This window comes from Eschrichtius robustus, chromosome 1 (genome assembly GCF_028021215.1).
Source record: "Eschrichtius robustus isolate mEscRob2 chromosome 1, mEscRob2.pri, whole genome shotgun sequence".
Taxonomy (NCBI): Eukaryota; Metazoa; Chordata; class Mammalia; order Artiodactyla; family Eschrichtiidae; genus Eschrichtius; species Eschrichtius robustus.
Window position 1 is genome coordinate 28,555,544 of NC_090824.1, and position 3,408 is coordinate 28,558,951.

A 3,408-nucleotide genomic window follows, 5' to 3' on the forward strand; every position below is an offset into this window, starting at 1 on the left:
GAAGTTATGTGATCAGCTTTGTGTCAGCACCAATCAGCCAGCTGAGAGCCATTCTAAATCTCAGAAGGATGGAGAGCAACCCACAACTGGGCAGAAGGGAGGCCATCCAGTTTCTAGGGACATGTTTTGGGAGGGTGTGGCTGCCTTCTACAGACTACCTTCTTTTAATCAACTTTTTATCAGTAAACCCTGGGGTAATGAACATATCCAACCTTATAGGAATGTGTGTGTGTGTGTGTGTGTTTTCAGTGCTAGTACCTCTTTTCTCAGGCTAATGTGTTTATAGTAATTTGTCATCCTAAACTTGTTTTCTTTGTATTTCTAAGAAGTACATCTATACCCTAGCTTTTGGTCTGCGGTGAGAGGCCTGTGGCTGTGCTTTTCAAGGATCTAGATTTTGGTAATAGCCCCTTTCAGTCCTTTTATTCTGTTTGCAGCAGTGTCTCTTTCTGCCCTGGCCCCTGATCACTTTAGCTAGCATCCTCTACATCATTTGTCTAGTTCTAGGGTTTCTGAACCCTTTTTGATACCTAACGTTTACTTGGCCATTTTGGCCCACATCCATACAGTGGATGCTCACTTTGAGTTTGAATGTTCAGAGCTCTTAATTTTGTGAATTATTTCCCCTAAAATTCATGATCTTGTACTTTCCCACATGACCACCATTTCCTTGTCTACCCATGTGACTGCTCTTGGACTTAAAAGATCTTCCAGTAGTCTGGCTTCTACACCTTGGCTCTTTACCTCCAGCTTCTTTCCAGCAGAGTATCTCCCCAGACTTGTACTTTTCACAGTAGACTCTCTTTCAGCTTTTTCACAGAAGATGTTAAATATACCTGGCCCTCACACCAGTCCCTGGGGAACCTTATTTTTAAAAGTATTCACTGAGTCAATAAATATTTAACATTTGATATGTGCAAATAACTAGGCAAATTTCTATACCCTCATCCCCCCAAATTTTAGTTTTTCAATTCAATGTGGAATTTTTTCTTCTTCACAGTGATTGGTTTTTTTTTTAAGTTTTATTATTTTTGGCTGCGTTGGGTCTTCATTGCTGCGCGCAGGCTCCCTCTAGTTGTGGTGAGCGGGGGCTACTCTTTGTTGCAGTGCGCGGGCTTCTCCTTGCGGTGGCTTCTCTTGTTGCGCAGCACCGGTTCTAGGCGCATGGGCTCAGTAGTTGTGGCTCGTGGGCTCTAGAGTGCAGGCTCAGTGGTTGTGGCGCACAGGCTTAGTTGCTCCGGGGCATGTGGGATCCTCCCGGACCAGGGCTCAAACCTGTGTCCCCTGCATTGGCAGGCAGACTCCTAAACACTGCGCCACCAGGGAAGCCCTTCACAGTGATTTTTAATTATACTAAGGTCACCTTTATACCTACTGTTTCTTCCTCCAAAAATGCTAATACAGAGTGAAATAATAGAATCTTTAGAGTTGGAAACAGCCCAAAGATATAATCAATCCAATCTTCTACCCATTGCAGAACTCCCTTAACACTTCTAACTGGTTGTCATTCAGCTTCTGTGTAGGCATGTTTCCAGACAACTCATTCCACTTTGGGATTGCACTGATGTTAAAAAATCCTTCTCAGTAGTCTTAGTTCTGCTCTAATCCCTCCTTCCACAGCCTTTCGGTCTTCTGAAGAAAACTCCCAAGTCCTTCACATTCTTTTTAATATTATCACTTGACTTCTAGACCCCTTCCCATCTTTGTCAAGAGTATGGTGTTAGAACCAGTCATCATACACGAAATGCTGTTCTACAAGATTAGGGGGAGGATATTTCCTATTAGAAACCAAGTTGTTTTCCCAAGAGAGAAGCTGTGTTCACTGAAGACTCCTCCAGCTTGATGGGTTCAGAGAGAAAAGATTTCCTGGTCTTTATCACCACAGCTTGTCTCTGAAGCTTTTCTTATAAAGGCCACATATCGTTCAGCAGACTCCTTCGGTCATCCCAAATACTTTCAGAACTCTTGGGTAGTTGCATTATAACTCCAGAAATGTATCTACATATTTTCTGATAATCTTGATTAGAATATCTGGAGAATTAACCAGTTTATCCATTATGGGAGCAATTTGGAATGAGACTTTTTCTTAGAAAAAACAATTTGTAATGTCCTTTTTGCCCCTAGTGTACCTTTTGGGCCTCTTTTAAGAGTCCTACAAGGTCTAATCTTGATGGTTAGGTTTTCTTTCTGTAAATGTGTTATATATTTCAAATACTAGGACATGGCCTGGCACATAGTGGATTCTGTGTGTTTATCATCATATAAAAAACACTGTGGGTTATGGAGGTCCGTGCAAGGTGTGCCTTAAAATTCTTCATGTCTTGCCTGATTCTGTTTGCATACTTCTATAGAGTCCGTGTTCTTCATACCTGGGCTACCTTTCCATTTTTTTATGAAAGATGACCTTTTTTCCCTACAGTGACCTTTCTGGACTCTGCCAGTAGTCACACAGCTTTTTCCAGTAGCTGCCATCTTTCATTCTGGGCACATTTTTTCCTGAGATTCCAGGAAGGTTTGTGACATTCACACTTTTTTAGTATCTTATAAATTTTGCACATTTACCTGAAAAGCTCCCCTGTGATAACAAATTTTCCATTCCCTAAAAATATTTCCCAAGAATAGCTTAGGTTGGGTCAAAAGCAGACTGTTATCTTCTCCTTTCATCTGCAAATCAGACTTTTGGGCAAGATGTTGTTTGTGGTACACAAATCTAATGGATCCAAAACTCTCTTCGACAGGTATCTCTGGTACTGTGAGGTAACCGCTTCTAAAGTGCACAGTAAAACAACCCACCCCGACCCAGGCTGGCACCAGCCTGCAACCAAACATGAACAAATTCTGCTGCTAATCAGATTTTTCCTTTTGACCTGGTTCCTGAGGTCTTTAAACCTGTGCAATGAAATTATTTATTGTTTTATTACAGAATAGACAGTGGTGTCCCACAGAGGAACCATAAATGAAATATGGTGCTGTGATGAGGAAATAATAACTAGCATTTTAAGATTTGGTTTTCTTTTCAGAAAGTCTAATATACCTATAATAAAAGTTAAAGCAATTTGTGTTTATTTTGCATTCTAGTGTTACTAATTTTAAAACAGCAATTCTAACAAAAATGCATCGACTATTTCTAATTCTTATCTTTATCAAAAAACAATTGTATAAATTTACAACCAGCATTTTTTTTAAGTTGTATAAATCTTCTCTTTAGAAAGGACTGCTAACAAGTGAAAATGAATGAGACAGCACCTTAGCAATTTTTTAGTAATAAAAAGTTCTTTTCAACCAAATCATAGTCTTCCTTTGGAGTTTTTTCTTGGCTTGGTTGATATGCCCTCCTCACAGCAAATTATCACTCATTATTTGAGCTCCACAGGTCCATTAAGCAGAGGAGAAAAAGAGACTGCAGAA